Source organism: Pseudopipra pipra, chromosome 9 (assembly GCF_036250125.1).
Source record: "Pseudopipra pipra isolate bDixPip1 chromosome 9, bDixPip1.hap1, whole genome shotgun sequence".
Classification (NCBI taxonomy): domain Eukaryota; kingdom Metazoa; phylum Chordata; class Aves; order Passeriformes; family Pipridae; genus Pseudopipra; species Pseudopipra pipra.
Window position 1 is genome coordinate 10,614,465 of NC_087557.1, and position 20,737 is coordinate 10,635,201.

A 20,737-nucleotide genomic window follows, 5' to 3' on the forward strand; every position below is an offset into this window, starting at 1 on the left:
CTGGCCCAAATTAAGATCCAAATTAGGCCCTGAGAAAACAGACTTCAGTTAAATATCCTCTGCAATGCCACGCTTTGGTAGAAGGGAAGCTCACTATAATGATGTCTTGCCATTCTTGTTCAGAAACTAGTGTCTTGCTATTCTTGTTCAGCAAGTGCTATTCTTGCTCAGCAAGTACTATCTTGCTCTGAAAGGAAAAAAAAAATTTCTGCTGTAATTTGATATAGCTGTAGTTGCTGAAGGTCAGAGGAAATATTTTGGTAGGCACACTTAGTTTTACTTGGGAAAGAACACCTAATTGAACCTTGTGACAAAATCATTAGATAAACCGGATTCTGCATCTGGTCTTCGAACAATTGTATTTTCTTTAAATTCTCCTCTTTCCCTGAAACTGGGACACTTACAGAATGGGAAGTTAGTTTCATAAACAGTAAGGCATTGTCACCTCTTTCCATCCCTTTCCAACAGATGTCAAAGTCAGCTCAAATCTGTTTCTGTTGGGGGCTGGAGGGAAAACTAGTATTTAACGACCTTTCCTGTTTGTTTTCCTCATGATTGTATATCTAGTGATTTAAAGGGTTCTCATGCGGGCATTTGTCACCTGTTCCGTACAGTGACCAATAATTAGAGCAAAACAACACATGGAATGGCCAAGTGCAAATTAACAGCTGTCAAGCTGACTTCCATTTGGAAGGAATATGACCTGAAGCAATTGGCCACATACATATATATCCCCAGGGTAAAACAAGCTTGCAGTTGTCATAAGTGGCTGCTGGAGAGAATCCCTAAGAATATGTAATACAGTAGATGGTGGATCATTCTCCTCAATGCTAGAAATGAGACAGATGAAACTGCTGTTATTTGAGCAATGCTCATTCTAAAGAAAAACATGTTCAGCACCTTTAAAATTGAAATTGCCAAAATGCATTGAATATGCTAGACAACAGAAAGAGCGAGTCATTTTTATACACTGTCCAAAATATTGGTGCTTGAAGACTAAATCAGTTGTGGATTTTCAATGACTGGCCACTGCAGAATGAAAGATGCCTGTCTGGGTGTCAGTGGATGAGATATGCCTGTTCACATAGAGATTGAAGATTTTGGTAAATGGAAGTGCTACTAAGAAAAGCAATGGGTGATTTTACTGTCCACACAAATATGAAAATGGAAGACTCCAAACAGGAGAGATATACAATAATAACAAGACCAAAAGATAGGGTCAGAGGAGAAAAGCAGGAGAGACTGTGGAGTCACTAGAAAAAATGAGAGAAATGAAGAGACTGGATTTCTTTCAGTAGGAGATTTCTGTTTTATTGTAGGGACTCATCAGTGTCAGAGGCAGCAAACTGTTCTAGGCAAGAAGAAAAAAAAATGGCTGATTCTGAGGAAAAGCTGTAGTTCCCAGAGCTCTGAAAGGGTGCTGCAGGCTGGTAGGGGAACAGAGGTGGGGGAAAATAAATGTATGTCCATCTGCTAATGGGTGTAAATGTGCACAGCTCTTTTAATAAGCACCCAAAAATAAAGAGTGGTTGTGTCAGAAAACCTTGTGCAAAATCTCTTTGCACTTCTTAGATGCTGTGCTTGTCTTGTTCCTGGAGAGACAGACTGATCCTTCTTTGGTTTTGCTTGTAGACAGTGCTGACACTGAAAGAGAACAAAAAGCATCTATAGAAAGCAACATGGAAGGTACCACGTCTGGGGAAAACTAAGCCAGTATCAAATTCTGTGGTGTATGTGGAGCCTATCTTTAGGAAGGCTGCACTAGGAACTGGGCAATCTGTCCCAGGGACCTCATCAGAGTGTACATATGCACAGTCTTGGAGACTTTTGCAAAGAGAAATGTCTGTTGTGCTTGAGGGACTGACTTCTCTGAATGACTGAAAGAGGTAAATGTGTGTAGCAGGGCTAAGAGATGACTAGAGTACAATAAAAAGTTAATTCTATCTGTAGGATAAGCAGTAAGAAAAATAGAAATATTTATGGTTACAGAAAGAAGACTATTTAGGTAAAAGTACCATCCAGATGGACCATGAGAGAACCACTCTAGTGATGAGATACACTGGATTGTGAGTGGTGTGAAAACAAAGCAGCAGAGTCTGGGCCTTTGGCATTTCAGCTGTCAATCAGCTAAGCACCACTGATCTGGTAGCTGACTTGGACTCCAAGCAGATCACTGTCAGGATGAGGACATCAGCTTCCTATGGAAGACTGCCCAAGTTCAGCTCTTTTTTAAGGAAGGTTACCTTTCATTTGTACTCCGGAGGTAAGGAAATATTTTGTTACCTTATAGAATATCCATGATGATAAATTATTACTGAAAATCCTAGGTACCATTAAACACTTGCTTTGAAGGCAGTTCCTAGCTGTTATTGCTTTAAATCTGAGATAGGAACAAAAGGTTTATGAGATTTACATACAAAGCACATTCAACGCCAAATTTCATATAGCCTTTGTTGATCCTCCCATTAGCAGAATGTTGTCGCTTTGGCTGCATGTATAAGAATGGAGGAGTTCTGAAAACCTAAAGAACTGATTTGACATCCTGTGTATTGAGTTCCAGATGACGATATTTTTTGTGCCTATACAGTTCTTGAAATCCAAAGAAAAAAGCCAAAGCCCTGTGTGAGGTATTAGGTACACATGCCCAGAAATGCAATTACTGGGTAGCAGTGGGTGGGTAGCAGCTGCTTGGCAGACCAAGTAGGTTTGCCTGTGCACGAAGAAGGGACGACAGAGGGAGCTGTAATAAGTACAGCAGGTTTGAGAATACAGGTTAAGGTCTGGCAAATGTGGTAGGACGTATGCTGCAGCCTGTGCACTGCACTGGCAAACAGCCTAAGGGCAAAATCTCATGTAAGGACACAGCAAATGTTAAGGGCAAAGTGCAGTTTTGAGATACAGTACATGCTCACTGTAAATGGCACTGCTGAGGTCTAATGCTTGTATGACTTTACAAAGAATGTCGGAAGTCCATGATTATAAATATCAACAACTCCATGGACAATTAGGTCACATATGGGGAGATGCAGGCCTTGAAATAGCTTTCTACCTGAAGGGAAAAGCTATCTGCCTATTATGTCTGGTGACAGTTTTTCCAGACTTTTTTTTTTTTATTGCTCCTGGTGGGCGCAGCTCTGCCAGTGTTGAGTTTGTGGAAGTGAATGCCTCTGCTCCACAATACTTGCCTGCATTTGGAAACTTCCACCCTGATGTTGCTACAGCACGGCTGATATCCATCTTTCCAGTTCAACCTGTGAGGACTCTCCCTGCTAAGCAGCCTGGTTACAGCACACGCAAGAACACATTTCCCTCAACGTGCAAATTCAATTTGGAATTGCTGGAGATTGATATTGCTGTCCAACGCTATAAACTCTAATTGTGTGGGAGAACAAATTTGTTTTTCTGACCACTCATCTCTGACAGACTCATTATTTTGTCATAAAGCAATTGAAATGATATTTTTGGCAGTTACATAAGGCGCAGGAAAGCACTCTGGCGTGCTGAAGGAGCAGTGCTGTTGTAGTGGGAGCCCTGGGTGCGCTGTGTTCCTCACAGACTCTATTTACATACAGACAACTGACATTAAAATGCTGTAAATATCACCAAGGTAATTGCTAATAGCGTGCTGACGCTCTCGCATGGGAGTGCCAACCAACAGACTGGGGGGCACGTGAGGGGATCGTTGATGTTGAAGAGATCATTCATGAGAAAGAAAGACAAGAGAAGCTCTTTGATACATTTTTAACGACTAGCCATATGTTCCTCACTTAGAAACATCTTTGAATCATTCTAGGTCATTGCCAAAGTTTGGAAAATCAACTTAAAACCAACTTGGAAGACTTCTGCCCAGACCCTTTGCTTTTACATGCCACGAGTCGGCTCTCTGCTCCCAGGTAAACAAAGCCTGAACTTGCAGAGGAGTTGGTATGTTTGCTCTTCACGTTCCTGCCCTCATATTGTAAAATACCATTTTACTGCACAGTTTTAATTAGGCATTTTAAAACACTCTTAGGAATGTTAGGAGCCTTAGTCAGCTCCTCGGTGCTAGCAACTACTTCCAGCACCTTGTTACAGTGGTCCTAAAGGACTCAGCCATGCTTTTCATGACATCAAATGTGTTAAGGCTGTCATCTACATTATGCCTCTCAAGCTTACTAATGACCTTAAGGCAGCTCCACCAGTGAGAGTTCTAATATGATCTAGACAAAGATGAAAATTCCACATTACAAACAGATTTGAAGTAGAGGAGAGATGTAGGTTGAGAAAGTGAAAGTCAAAATATAAGCACCCTTACAATATACCATGAAATCTTTTGGGTAAAACCAGCTTTGCATTATTTTTCAGATTTTAAATTTTTGACTCTTATGAGGCAAATTCAGCATAACTTGAGAAACTGTATGTACAGGTAAATTACAAAACTTTTGCACCATTGAGTGTGCAAGGTAAACAACATGAAAATACTTAGATAAGTGTGATTTTCCTTTAATTTTTTCTAACAACTGGAACATGTTTTCATTGAGGCTCACATTTACTGAATATTATTATTCATTATATTGTAAGATTTTTCCATGTCATGTCAAAAAAACCCACAAAGTATGCTGGTCCTTATCCTAATTTCCAAAGCTTAATAGATTTTGTGGGGATGAAAACAAGTATAAAGGATACTGTTGTGAAGAAATAAAATGACTGCTGGCCAATTTATTTCTGCGAGGATGCAACAGACAGTGAGAACACGCTTACATAAAAGTGATAACAAGACAATTACTGCAATCTCTGCTACCAGTGCTCACTGTAGGGACTACCCATCTGAAGAAGTTCTGAGCTAAAAGGGTAAAAAAAAACACCTAAGGAGGGTTGACAATCAGAAAATGCTGCAAGTAGCACTGCTGAACAAATGTTCATGTGAAGCAGAAAAGTAAATTCTGGTTTCTATTCTTTTTTTTTTTTGATTCATATGAATATCTCAGGTCCACGCTGCTGTAAGGAATCAAACTCCAAAGAAGGCACTACATATTTTTCTGGAATTTAGAAACAAGATCCCTGTGGTCTGCTGGTAAAATGTAGACACTGTAGTGAGAGTAATGAAATGTGAGTCCTCTTTTTCACTTGTTTATTTCTGGAAATGCCTTCTGCTGGTCACCAGTCTTTTCCCCTGTCCTTTTCCCTGAATTTATCTAATACATCATAATCTCCCACTGAAAAAAAAGTCCTTTGTGGAATAGGGCTAAATCAATAATAAAGAATAAACAAATTCAGTAATAACAAATATAACTTTGTATAGGTAGATATATTATTCTTTCATTTGCAAAGCAAGGACTAATGTTGGATCAGGTTTTTAAGCTTCTTAAATCTGTAAGTAGCTTTGTGGCTAGAAAAGAAGTTTAACCTGCACTCAGTAATCCTGCTGCACCTTAGTACCTTAGAATCCAGAGATTTACAGAAGCCTCTTCAACTTTATTCTTCACTGTTTCGTTTTCACTGCTAAATTCGGGAGGAAATTGAATTAGACTCCCACAGGCAGTATGGAAAATTGGGGAAAATAGCTTCTTATTCTCCCTCAGCTGAATATAATATATCTAGCGGGGAACAGCAAAGCCTAGGCACAGAACATGTTTGCTTTGCTTTCTCAGTGGCCTACTTCCAAGCAGTTCGGAGAGCTTGAAATTAAAAAAAAAAGACAACAACAAAATCCAAAAGGGCAGCATAATTCCCTTTCCTGCAGTCCCAAGGCTCACAGAAAGCATTCAGGGCATAGTATTGCCCATTGTTTGCACTAAGCCAGCCCAACATTAAGAGAATGCAAGTGCTAAATTTAATATAAGATTTATTGTGTTCATAAGCTAGTAAACATTTCTATATACTATCAAGTAAATCCTGGCTAATACAAGTAAGAACTATCAGATCACTACTGACCAATTTATATCTCAACCTGTATTTGATTAGTACATTGTCTGATAGATGCGCACTGTCTTCCTTCTGAAGGGAAACATTAGTGGGGCAGGTCCTTCTGCCTTGCTGCTCCTTTTCCCCTGCCACTTTCATACAGAGGGCCACAAGCTACCATACCTTGCCAAATAAACTGTAAATGTTTCTGAAATGCAGTAGTTTACCAGATGACATCCTTCCAGACAAATAGAGGCAACTGAAAATGTTTACAGGCTACATCAACAGCACTCATCACAAACACAGAAAGGAGGAGGCAGTAATACTGAGTAAATACTGAGGAGCAAACTCCTCAGTATTTAAGCACGTGAAACTGTTCTGATTTTTTGGCTAGATAAAAAATGTTACAGATCAACAGATATGAAAATATTCACTTTCTTCAGTCTCTTGAATCCAAAGTCTAAAAATAATCCACTGTTGCTTATGTCTAGTAGAACAGAACAGCTAATTCTGAGTTATTTCAGTTTACCACATAAAAAAATATTCATCCTTAATATTAAATACTTGGATAAACCTAGCCAAGTGGAATGGGCACATGCTTTTTCTAACTTTGATTTCATATTCTCTAAGTGTTAAAGCAGAAATAAATGTCTGAACATATACCCGCTGTTAGCTGCTGAAGAGAACCAACTTCCATTCCCTTCCTAAACATTCATTTTTGCTTTTTTTTTCTTCAGAGATATTAGTTTTCATTGAAATGTGTCAATAAAGAAAGTGGCTATAAAATCTGCTAGGGTTTGCCAGCAGCATATTCTGCAAATAATTTCACTCGTGAACACAATTTGCCAGATTCTTAGCTGATGTAAATCCATCTGGCTCCTGTAGATTCAATGAATTTATGTTAGTTCGCACTGCCTGAAATGAGGCCTAATTTGTTTCCAGCTTTCATTCATATTATCCTAGGCTTGGTGGCTGTATTTTTAGATAATGGCAGATAATCTTTTTATAATTTTCACTGGCGGGTCCAAGATCTCGAATAAGCCTGGGATGGAAACTGGGAGTCAGTGGAAGATAAGGAGCCCAGGTGTGATGTGCTTAGAGACAGGACTGCTGAGAAGGTAGGATGCTTTACATTGTCTCTATGCATCTATTTTGGTCTAATTTTTAACTTCAGAAATAGGAAGCTTTTCTTATCTACATGAAGGATGCTGAATGGGAACAATGGCAGTCATGTCTCTCTCAGAGTGGAAGCAAAATCTCTTGCTAAGATGAAGACCAATAACGACAGTTTCTTCCAGTGCTACCAACTGATCATTTAACACTAGTGGTTGTTTGGTAGGTTCCCAGACTACCAAAGAAGAATTGAGATGTACTTAGAGTTTATATCCACTGCTTTTTCTCAAAAATTAGTTTTTCTTTTTCCTTCTCTCTCACTTGAGATTTCCTTCTTTCCCAATGGAATCTCTTTAGTCTCACCCACTAAGTTGCTTTATTTCACACTACAATCAATGTCTTGATACATGGAAGGGATGAGATGGTAGAGGGGGAAGCACGTGTTGCAGAGGTAGTACACAGCTAATGTGTTCTGAGTTGTCATGATGTATCTCCTGTTTTCATTGGTTTGCTCCAACTATCAAGAAAAGCTAGGAGACACTAAAAACCTGAATAACCTCACTTCCCATACTGCTGTGTATCAGAGAGACAAAGGCTACTGGGACAGGAATGCACTCTCTCTCCACCAGCTGGAATAACAAAGTCTGCTTGGCAGTACCCTGCCATAATCCATCTGATAGTGCAAAGAAGTTAAGAAGCACAGCATCTGAGATTTGACAACTGCTCATTGCTATCAGGATATTAAGGAAGAAAAGATTTTATTATTTTAAATTTTTTGCTGCTGTCCAATATCCTGCTTAGCCAGCCTTAGTTTGCCATCCATTATTAGGCAGTAAGGCCTTATCAACAAGTCTATAGAAACAAACAGATACCCAAAACACACTTTCTGTTTTAATTGCTATAATACAACCTGGCAGAATTTAACCACTTTATCACAGCAAGTGTAAAAGTCTGTACCGCAACCTGGTAGATTTTTAAGAATGTGGCACACAAACCTCAGATAAATGACAGATCAATATATCATTGCAAAGTTTTATAGCTTACAAATTTAAAAACAGAAATTAAGAAGTCTTTAGGAGTCACTGTTCGTTTTCTTTTCTCCCGATACAAATCTGAACATTAGACTGGAAATTCCCAGCATTTTGCTAATGTGCATCACCACTTTTAAGTTTATTGAGAAACCAATTTTCCTGGGTTTAATTTAATTAATAAATACTAGTCTTACATCTGCTCAGCAGCAGTCCCAAGAAAGCTGCTCTAAGATGCTAGTGATTACACCAAACTTCCTGTCTTTATTTGTAAGTAGTATTTCACAGCATCAGCTGCCAGCTGGTATCCTGAATTCTTTTTCTCAGCACAACACTGAAAAGGAACAATTTGTTGTGTGGGAGGTCTAGAATTGTGGTCATTAAATTACCATCCAAGCGGACATGCCTACAATACCATTCAAAAATGTTGTTTAACTGTCTGCAGCGGGGGAAATTTTATTCTCTCATGCAGCAATACCCTAAAGTGAGCTGTTACAAATTTGTGTCCACAATCGATGTTGGATGGACCTGACTTAAGCAGAAATACCTTTACTTTAAGCTTAGAGAATGACTCAGGGTGTAGCACCTATTGTGTCACAGTAGGGGATAAAGTATTTTCATGAGACATTGGCAGGAGAGCAGCGTTTCTGCTACATGAGAAACAAGCAAGGTTAATTTCATACTGATTTTGGTAACTTTTTGAGAACTATAATAGAGAAAAGCAGCATAAAAATATCCATGGTGCACGCAGAATTCAACACCAGGGAAACCAGTTCTGTGAAGCAGTACATCTGCTGCTCTTTTCAAAAGATTTTAAAGCATTTCTGTTTAAGAGACCTCCCATGGACTCATTTAAAAGCTCAAATGTGCCCCTAGGAGTCACTGCTGCAGAGACAGTATATATGGAATAGTGGCGTATGGACTGTAACTGGTTGCCTCCAAGGGAGAGACAATATGCCTTGTGCTACTCTGAGGAATACTCCTGAGAGGAGCAGTGGGTGTAAGCCCTGGCTCAGGGTAGAGACACCCTGCTGTCCTCAACGGGTGTCCTGCACAAGGACTGGCCCCTGCAGCAGCTGGTAGGGTGGGATCCTGCATGTGGGCAGGGAAGAGGTGCAGAATAGCCCACCTCACATACACTGATTTTTGGACATCAGGTATCACTTGACAAAGCGAGATCTCTGATAACTTTAATGCAATGAGTAGCAAGGTCCTGTTCCTACTGCAGTCAGTAACAGGAAAGGTTTTTCTCTGGGTGCTGATTATCAGGATTCAGTGAGGAACCTTCTCCCTTGCTCATTCTCTGATAGGCATCTGCTGTGACTAGCTCTGCTTTTAACCCCTCTTGTTCTGTTTAAGTCTGCAGGTGAGGGGATTTTACAAATCAAACAAAGCTCTGATGAGACTTCCACCTCCTTTCCAAAAAAACACCAAGACCATGGAAAAATTGTTTCCAAGAAGAAGGTAGGTTGTATTTGAGAGAAAAGCAAACACAAAGCAGAATAATTTACAGAGGTTGTTTAACCCTTTCAGAGCTGCTGGTTCAAGCCAACTCATGGCAGCTCCTGTGATCCCCCCACTGGGCAGGCTACTGCAGCGACAGGATTCATGCAGGACTTGCAAGGAAATGGAGCTGGAGCAAGGGATAGGAGCCAGCAGGAAAAATCTGGGCAGTTGATCAGGTGGTTGCACTTCTGTTTAAAAACAGCCAGAAAGGAGTCAGACTTTTCTCCAAAGATAAAAGGTCTATTGAAAATATCCTTGGGTTTTTTGCTACATATGTTGGCTGCCTTTTGCTTCAGGTGTACCACCAATACACACAACCAGCAATAAAGCACACGTAGAGAACAAAAGCTGAGTTCTCATTCCAGTAAATTCTGTTAATAAATAGCTACATACAACCTAAAAGTCCCTGAAAAGCCCAGGATTCGAGTGCTTTAAATAGAAAAAATCAGATTTCCTTTCTTTTATCTGTCTTGTTCTATAGGAGATATATTGGGGAAAGGTAAAGAAATATTTATAAAAGCACTCTTTTATTTTCAATATCACCATGAGATGTCTAGGCACTGACTGGACATTTAGAAAAAACAGGGTAAGTGAGGGCATAAGCAGAAATGTAATTCAGGTTGTCTTTTGAGACTCCTGAGAATCCAGATGTGAAAACTTTTCACATATGATTTAATGGCCTCTTCATGGATATTTTTCCATTACAAATATGTAAATTATCATTAAATTATGAGGACACAGCCTAGCAAAAAACTAATGCTTGATTCTGATAAATAGCTTAATATTCATTTTTTCAGACTTATACCTCGCTCCTCATCTGCACAGAACCCATTGCCCAAGATTTATCGTTGCAACCGCTCTGAAAGGCACCTTTTCACACAGGTAAACTGTGTCCTCCTGCTCCCTGCCAGTGGTTTGCTGTTCTGCTGGTTCTAGCTGATATTATTCCTTGGTGTTCCCGACTTTAAGGCCTTGGAATCGCCCCTCTCCCTCTGCAGTGCTGCCATGGTTGCCAGGAAGGAAGGAGTGCAAGGGCAGCTGCCTCATCCCACTGCACTCTGCCGGGTCCTGCCGCTGCCTCCGCTCGATGCTGCTCACACGGGCGAAGGAGAAGAACGTGCTTACTGCGAGGGCAGGTTAATTGATCCCTTTTTGAAAAATCATGTTGCTGAACTTGAACTTTAAGGATAATTATAAGGCATAAAGCAGCTCTGTTCTTTTCTGGAGCGTGTTCCGAGGTATTCATGATTCAACTATAAAAGCTGAGGGTGCATAATGAACTGTTCAGAGCAACTAATGCTGACTAAATATTTCAAAAGTGGTTTTGTTCTGGTGTTTTCTTGTGTTTCATTAGGGTTGATTTTCAAAAAGCTTAAGCCTCACAGCTCCATCTAAAATAATTGGGAATTGGTAGTTGCTTATTACCAAAGCAGACACTCCCAATCCACTTTAAAATACATACAACTTTTATTGTCCCTTTTTTATTTCTTTTTCTTTTCTTTTAGTTTTTCATCTCAATTGGAGGTCATAACTTAAAAAAGAAAAGTTAAAAAACCAAACAGCATTTCTCATTGTTTATCATGCTAGCCTCAATTTTTTAACTTTCAAAATCCATAGAGTATAAGCTCCTTGTCCCAGAATAATTCCCTCTGGAATTATTATGATAAGAATTATTTGCCAGTAGTGCCATGTAAATAATTGATTTTTCAGTTCACTGACTGAACTGAAAAAAACTGAGGGAAAAAAATAATTTGTGTCAAATGAAATGCATCGTTTTATTTACAGATTTTAAATCCCATTTTAGAAATTATTTTCAAAATTTTTTTTTAAAAAACAATATTTCCAAAGGAAAAATTGTGCCTTTTTCTGAGTTTTCAAAAAAATTAGTCAAAGCTACTTATTAATGTGAGTTGAATTCTGAGACTTTTAGCCATCCCAGACAGAATTTTCTTCTGTGAATAATTCATACTTCAAAAATACTAATCCTTTCTCCTGCTGAAGAAAACAAGATGACAAGCGAGCTGTGGAAGCATGCCAAAAGCACTTAGCATCCTCTAGCTAACTTAGATATTGAAAAAGAGCTGTTGGGTCACTTTACCTCTGGCCTTGTTGGTATAACAACTGGCACAATGAAATTATTTGTTGTGAGTAATTTTAAACAGTTCAGGAAATGAAGTTCTAACTGTATCTTTTCTTTTTAATTTGGGAAAACAATTCTTCTTTCATCTAATATATTTCAGTTGCTGACTTTGTGTAGAGAAAGATTACTTTCTTTTTCAAAAATACCACATGACTACTGTTTAATTATAGACACTACTTATTGTTATCTTGAAGCCACTAAACTGGTTAGATTTGCAAATGTTTTACTATTTCATATTAAAGCCAGTGGAATTAAACAAGATAGGAAAATTTTACAGGCTTTTTAGTATTAGAACACTTGAGATAATCACAGAAGCACAGAATATTCTGAGCTGGAAAGGGCCCACAAGGACCATAGATGGTCTGTGAGTATGACTCCTAATGGATGACTTGGTCTTTTTGGAGCTGGGTGGTCAGAGCTAGGCAGTCCTATTCATTGATCAGAAGCAGCTGGAAAGGAGCTCTTGAACCTCAAATGGTGAAAGGAGACCTGGCTTCTGACATTGGCCTGGGAGCAGCAAGCAGGTGACATGTATGGACGTGTGTACAGGCCTGCCTATCGTGGTACCACAAACACTGGTTTTCCCCCAGGACCAAAATAGGTCTGCCACTGAGGTTAATACTTGCCCTAACCCTAAACTCACACGACATGGGACAAGAGGCTTTGTGTATGTCTGTGAAATGGGGTTGATGACACTGCTTTGATAAGTTTAGGTGGTAAAGGGCTGGTAGTTTTAAAGCAAAGTCTTAAAATTCTGACCTAATGTCAGATGCAAATAAAATAATGATTGCTTTTGGCCTTCAAGTGCACTGAAACATTTATTATTCATGTTTGTTTTTAACAAATACTGGGTAAATCAAAGAACGTTCACACAGAAGCTGCACTGTCCACTGAGAAGCTGCGAACATGTTTTTGTTGCCTACAAAAACAGACATGCTGGGAGGTCGAATTTGATCCGGTGACTATTATTCCATGTACCAGAAGAACTAAACAACTTCATTTATATTTTAAATGTTTCAAATCAATACTTCCCTTCATATTGTGTGACCCCCGCCAGGAAACTCTTATAACTGAAAATTTAAGGAATAGATTGCAAGTTATGAATAATGTAAGGCTGTCATAGGGGAAAGCAAATTGTGAAATACTGCTGACAGAAACAATCAGTACATGTTTATACTGAAGAACAAACTTTAGCAATTCTGTCTTGCATAACACAGTTTTTAAAATCCCATACAAACTTTTCAGTTTTCCCTGAAATGTCAACCAGGCTTCCTCAGCATCAAACTCCACTGGAAAATATACAGGCTGTTTGTGTTCTCAAAGAATGAGCTAATCTGGAAGTAAAATGTTCATATATATATATATATATATATATATATATATATATATATATATATATATATAATAAATAGCTCTATGAAAAATAATGGAGAACTAACAGATGCAGGTAAAGAAAGAGCCTGGATTTGAAAAGAAAAAGTCATTAATACCGGGATGTCTAGCAGCATCTATTTCTCAAGCAGCAGCATCTATTTCTCAAGCAGCAGGCTATTACAAGGAACATATCTAGCAAGATGGGACAGGATCTGATTTGGGGCATAGACAGTCAGATGGTGAACAAGAGCTTCCTTGCATTAAAGCATTCTTTAGGGCATAAGGGGAGTGCTGTTCAAAATGAATTGGGTTTTATTTGCACACGGACAGAGAGTTGCCATCAACTGAAAATAAGAAGTATTTGTCCTGAAGACCTGATGAGTAGGAAGAGACAAGGTGCCCTGAGTGTCCTTATAAGAATGCTTGCATGACACAGAGCTTTATCTTTAATGAACTTGGGCATAATTATGAGAAACCTGAATTATAAATAAAAAATCAGGAAGAAAAACATAATGACCACTTTATTAGAAAATATTTTTGGAAGTAATAACTCTGGGGATGAAGGAGTTGGTGTTTGTGTCTGATGTGTTTTATAGCTGTGTTCTCTCTCGGACAGAGTTGCAGAGAAGAAGGATGGAGAAAGCTCCACTGGGATTTAGGATTGTGCCCACGGCAGTCATCACCTCCTGTCCCCACCATTACTGTTCATTGTTGTTCCTCATTTATTCTCATGCCTGCTCAGCATTTCCTTCTGTTGACCTACACAAGCCAGGAGGGGGGAGCATTACACAGGACATAGAATTGCCCCCTGATCTTGTTAAAGCTGTTCTCTGCTTTCACACCGAGCAAAAAACCTCAGGAGAGGAAAAGGGCAGCACTTGTGGATTTTCTGCTGTATACAGATTTATCATGATATATAGCAAATGGACTGAACCAAATGACTTAGTGGCCAGTATAATCATATCACAAAGGTAACAACCTTCTGGCACCTGTTCAAGCTGCTTCTAACAGAAGTTGAATGTAGCTTTCAGAATACAACATTTCTATTCCTTTTTTTTCCTATGCAAATCACTCCTGTGTTTTGTCTCTGTTTTACCCCTTTATGATATTATCTGGGTTTTCAGATGCTGACCTACCTCTGAAGATAAAGAACTTGATAAAATAAGAGAAAAAAAAGTCTTAGTCTGTAACAGGATTCTGTTGAGATGCATGCACTGCAGACTGTTAACTCCAAGAGCAGCCAGGACAAAAACAGTTGTCGCCTTCTCGGTCTTACTGGCCCTGGCTCCTGTGGCTGCAAGGCAGGACAAGTGCCCTGGGCTGTTGCTGGCAAATTTCTTAGGATGAAGTCTCCCCTACACCTCAGGGCAATTCTTTCTCTTTCTTGTTTGACTAATTTAGCAGCTGAATTTTTAAACCTGGTTTCTTTTAAAATCTGCTAAATTTATGAGGATATGAAAAAGTACACATTTTATGTGTTAGGAGTTAGAGGGAAGCTCCTGTATACAGAGCACTGAGACTGGACTTTGTGTTATATTAACTATGTTTGCATTGCAGCAAATATTTGCACAACTCTCCAAAAGGTCTGTCTTCTGTTACAACATACACTCATCCAAATTTAAATTGCAGAACCTTTTTCTTTGGGAGTAGGCCTTTTTTGTGGTCTTAATATGGGGAAGACATTTTTCAAAAGCCCTATTATAATAAAACACAATCAAAATTTAAGAAATCCCTAATTAAAACTATATATTGCACCTGCTTGTGGAATCAAAAGACACAACCCTTTGTCATTCTGGTGGTATGGCTGTCTTGCATCCCTCCTCTTTAAAGCATCTATATTTTATGAAGCATTAACAGACAAACAAACACATAGACCACAAAATCCAAAGTCTGCATTAGTCTCCAAAAGTAGCCATTGGAAAGAAGAGATATTTCAGAATCTGATCTCTCAGTATAGTCATTCAGTATCTGTAAAAAACAAAAGTGCAGATGTATATTTTGACATCAAGTCTAAAACATGAGATATTTGTACATGTCAGAATGGAGGCTGTTGTGGTCATCTACCTGAAGGGATTACTACTGGAAGGAATCACCATGTTGATAGTTACTTCTGCAGTGACTAACTGATCTATCTGATGAGAAGGTAAAATGATACAAACTGGTTTGGGTGTGTAAGGATTCTACACCGTTGAAACTTTCTTTTGAGACATGTACAGTAGAGGAGAAATTAAATGTTATTTTACTTTTCCTTTCATCCAACTGTTTCTCCACTTCCCCTTCACCATTCAGGAAAAAATCAAATGGAAAAGGGGGATGAAACCCTTTACTTCTCTCCATCCCCCACTCCCTCTCCCATCTAGCTTCTGGATTGGGTTAAACATTTTCAGTAGCAGAATATTAGCAATTAATGACACTCAGATTGTTTGATCTTTACCTCATTAATAACTATAACACACCATTCTGGAACCACAGCTTCCCACCTTTTAATTTTTCTCCTGTGTTGCAGAGAGGAAGTAGCTGCCCTTGCTGGCAGACTGCAATTCCTATGGGACACAAGTCATTAAAAATGTAACTGGCTCCTTGCTGTTTCGCTGTCCTGCTGGAAGAATTATTTCAGGGGCATTCAAAGGAAGGGAGGCATGGTTCCATAAGCACAGGATCTTTAATGAAGCTTGCTAAATGATAAGCAATTTTCTGCATTGACAAAGTATAATAGGTTTACTTTTTCTTTGTAAATTGAGATGTTCCTGCTGAAGGTTTCAATTCCTTCTTTGAGCCACATGGGCAGCGACTCCCCATGCACTACAACTAAAGGAGTCATGATCACCAAAGACAGAAACAAAGACAGTGAGAAATGAGCAGCTGGAGGGATGCAGGGTGTAGGAGGAGGATTTCCCAAAGTGGGTCACTAACAAAACAGATGCCTCGTCATACTGCAGCTCTGTCCCCTGTCCCAACTGCCCTCGCTGCACCCTGTTCCTGCTGTCTCTGCTCCCCCAGTGGAGCAGAAGGTTGTGGGACCTTCTGTGCTCTAACTGGGGGGTGGAAATGACAGGCTTTTTAAAAAAAAATTTCAAGTCAATTCATGGTTGTGCTTACATGACACAATCAACAGCCTCAGTTCTAACTGGGAAGAAACAGCCCACAGTTCAATAAATACAATGAGAAAAATCTAAGGCCAATTAAAAGGGATCAGCCACTGAGGGAATGAATATCATGTTCCCTCTCCTGCACAAAATGCTACCAGAGGTTCCTGGACTCCAGTTCATGTTCATGTGGCTTAGACTGACTTTCTGAACAGGCCTAAACAAAAGCTCTATAGAAGCATTACCAAACCAAAGAAGTTAAATTACTGTGTTTATGACAACTTCAGTAAACACCATCCCAAAGTCTAAAGATTCTTAATGCACAAGAGAGTTAGAGGGGAAAATGAGTAAAATCAGTTTTATCGAATATAAAAGTCAGAAACAATAAACGGTTCTGCAACCGTTCTGTCTCTGGTAACTTGCATTAAAATATATATAAAGTGTTCTGGGAACTGAAGCAATGCTTCAGTTCAATAAAACTAATGCAATTAAAGAGAAAGAATCCTGTTTTTCCTCTGCTTGCAATTTCAAATGAGAGCTTCCTAAAACTTGTGACCATCGCTGGAATCCAATTCAGGACCTCAGCTTATCAAATTCCCAGCTCTGGCACCATGCCTGTGAGGAATTATAAAGTGCTGCTCATCACAACATCTCTGTCTATAAATGCTCCAGATAACTTTAAAGTGCAGACACCCCATTTTGAAACAGGTAAGTGTTCACTGTGAACCAAAATGGCGTCACCAAACATGTGCAGCCTTCAGCCAGTGCTTCTCCTTTTGCAAGGCAACAAAGGAAAACGTGTTAGCACGAAAGGTCTCCCTATAACATTTGTTTAAACTTGGAAAGCTTTGCAGGACAGCACACCCACACAAAGCCACAGGTTTTCTAGATCCTGTAGACCAAGCATCTTATTCTGTAATCCATTCCAGGGATGAGAAACTGCCAAGCTAATGAGCTCTCCTGCAGCCTCTTCCCCCTGCAGGTGCTTCCCCGGAAGGATAATCTTAAATCAGACACTGCCATACCAGATAAAACTCCCGCAAAAAACACCAACCCTGCCTCCCAACATAGCTTGAGCAAGCTTCAGCAGCATCTGACTTTGATGCAATCACAAACTTTTTTCCATTCAGACAGTCGGAGCCAAATTAATTCCTCAGCATCTTTAATGCTGAGAGCCACGTCTTGGGAATTTAGTACAGGAACATATTAATCTCTCTAATAGGTGATAGTGCAATATATTACTGATGGGGGAGCCAGTATGTCAGAACTGTGATAGTGACCCTGACCAGCAGATGACTGAATGGGTAAGGGGAGGAGGAGCTGCTCTAGCTTGAAGGCACAGCCTCAACTTTGGCAGGTAGTTCTTCACTCTTGTCCTACTACTAATTTTCCAATGCATTACTTTGTCACTTGGGTATCCAGAAAAGCTCATTACGAAGGTATGTGACAGCCCCTGATAATACATGTCTGTGGCAAAATAATTGATCCCTCTTTGCAGCAGTGATCTTTAATGCTCATAGGGCATGGGAGGTTATTAGATGGCAGGCACCTTTTGCTGGTCTCTAGTGTAATACGTTACCAGACAGCAATGCGCCAACTATCTATCACTTACAAAATAATGTCATCCCTGAAGAAGGGCCTGGCAGCTGAGGTTAGGGGAGGAAGAGAGTTTAATTATATTTATGGATGAAAAGATGTCCTGAGAAGAGTGGGCAGCCTGTTTATTTATTGGCTGTTCAAAAGGGCTCAACACAATATAAGAAAAAGATCAGGCTTTGCGTTACGGTGGTTCACATTGCTGTTACAGACTACAGCCTTGAAATCAAGTTCAAGATGAAGAACAAAATTACCTCTTACAATATGTGGTTTACTTCTGCAAATGAAAAGGGTAAGAGATGTATTAGTAATGCTGGCATTAGTGGAGGCAGCTGGTTTTAGCTATTTGGTATTTCAGGGATGTGAGTTTAGCATCGTTACTAGAAGTACAGGTTACTATATTCCTCTGCTAACTTTCCAACAGTGAGCAGATGGTTACCCTATTACCAACCATTTGCATTTAACATATTGTAATGATTTATATACCACATGTCACCGAGCAAAGTGAAAACAGTAAATGGTAACTAATTAGTTGAGTGTGAAGACGCATATCTCAATGTATATATCCTTATTGTAATAAAATTTTATCTTTTTGGTTGTTAATAGATTTAATGTGCAGTGTAACAGAAATACTGGTGGCAGTTAAATGGGAACCACCATGTCACTCTACGTTCAGGACAGCATTGCTATCATTAACATTTGTACCACTACTCCCTTCCATGCCTGTTTTATGAGTGATGGTGCACAGAGGACAGATTATAACCATCCACTGTGCTTCTCTACCAATCTTTCTTAAGTGTATTTCAAAGTACTTTATAAATCTTAATATATCAGATACTGGCTAATATGGAACAACACACATCTGGAGAGGGTGGAAGTGGGCATGCTGCATGGCAGAGAGGAAAGACACTCTGCATAGCTACCTCAAAGACACAAATAGATTTAAGGGAGAAAATGAAAAGAATCAAAAGTCTTCCAGGGAGTTTACAACGAAGAAGCAGACAACTACTGACATTTTCAAAAACATCAAAGTCAGAAGATAAACTCAAGGGTTCAAAGAAAGAGCATAATTTTAGAAAACTGCCCTCCAGCACTAGAATAGGGGTTTATGTATGTACCATGTATTGCATTATCCACGGTATGTCCCAAGACCTGATCAGACTTAACCTACAGTATAAAGCTATGGATTATCAGTCCCTTCCTGAAATGTTTTTGTTTATTTTTGGCTTATTTTAAAATGGTGTCCATCACCCCAGAAATGTCAAAATAATTGCCAGTGAAGTACAGCTATGTTACTCCAGAGTATAGCAGCATTTCCAGCATAAAGGTCTGGATGAACTGTTGTGAGAAGAACCAGATGCTGTTCACGGACAGACTCCAAAGCTCCAAGGACTCGCTATGCTGCAAAAATTAAAGGTGGTCTCAACTCAGGAGTGGCAGCATGTCAAGAAGTTTCTGCTCCCTCCTAGTGTCATTAGGACACCTCTTGCTATTCAGTATCCTTTTATTTCTACTGTGTCCCACAAATCTAACCAGAACACAGCCTGTTTTCCTGTGAAGGGTTGCAGCTAACATTATGCTCTTCTGAATGTATCAGCAGCCAGACTTTCTCTTGGGAATATTACCTGCAGCATAACTCCTCATCTTTTCCCTGACCATATTGCTGCCTACTAAATTTGCAGCATTGCCATTTGTTTCTGTAGCTCTTTCCTTAATTTTCCATGAACAAGATTATATTCTATGAAAACAAAATTACAGCAGTGTTGAAAAATTACCCTGTTGTTCAGCCCAGTTAACAAAATGTTAAACCCGTGCTTTACTGAGGTTATTTGCACTACAGCCTGCTGTGATCAAGTAGGGACCATGACGATTCCCTTTGTGCAGGGGTCACTAGTACTGCTGAGGCACATTAATCCCAGAGATGGACTCAAGAGTGAATGGGAGGAAGGGTTCTCACAAACCCCACATCATGATACTATTAGACCTTGACCTTTACTAACTCCCTTTCCAGTTTCTGAATAGGTCTTTCCATGTGACTGTATCACTGGACTTGGGGGACCCCTGGTGGTCTAGTGGTTAGGATGCAGCACTCTCACCACTGCAGCCTGGGTTTGATTCCCGGTCAGGGAAACTCCCCTGGGCAGATGGAACTCGTCAGCCCTGTAAGGCCATCCATCTAAGAGGTCACTCTAAACAAACCTACGTCCTGAGGACCTCACTGCCACTGTCCAAGCTTGCTCGGCCCCGGCAGATGAACCTTAGGATTAAAGGGTGGGCTCAGTTCAGCGCACACTGGGTCTCACCTAAAAAAATCCACTGTGCAGGCTCGAAGGGTAATGACCTTTCCCAAATCTTCGCTCGCGAAGATTGGCCATACTATCACTGGACTTAGCAGAACTGTCTTGCTTTACATCAGCCTTATTATGCAAAGATGAGAGAGCATGAAAAGGCTGAGAGGTGTGTTTTTTTTCCTGATTTCTTTTAAACAGAAGCTGGGATACCCTTCTTCCTTCTGTACTCCTCCCTCTTTTCTTTCTTTCTTTCCTTCCTTCTGTCTACTCTTCCTTTCCATCACTTGTTTTCCTTTGTTCCTCCTACATGCATTTGAAGCTCTCTGGATTAGTACAGTAACTTCACTAACACTACTCTGGAGTTACAGGATTGCATCTGAAACTAATATCAGGACTAGTCTCGTTTCAATACTTCTCATAACACACAGGGAGTGATACAGAGCGTACTATGGCACTGTTCTAAAGGGAAGTAAGAGGACAGACAGCAAAGTTTCAAATATTTCCATATATGAGGAAAAGCCGAATGAGCGCTTATTTATTACGGATAACAAGAAAAGATTAACAGAGTGACAGAAACATCACCTGTGTCAGGAGAAAGCACGTGGATATTTTGGTTTCAACTACTACCTCCTGTGGCACTTCACACACTGAGAAGTGTCCAGGAAAAATCAGCTCCTAAGCACATGTAATTAGGTACTGAGATAGCAGGTAATACCACCA

The 20,737-nt window shown here is 39.7% G+C and overlaps 1 protein-coding gene across 9 annotated transcripts in view; it reads right to left on the reverse strand.

Annotated features, from left to right (window-relative positions):
- The window catches only part of NTNG1 (netrin G1), a 150,025-nt gene that overhangs the window by 57,706 nt on the left and 71,582 nt on the right, over nucleotides 1-20,737 (reverse strand). The window lies entirely within an intron of this gene.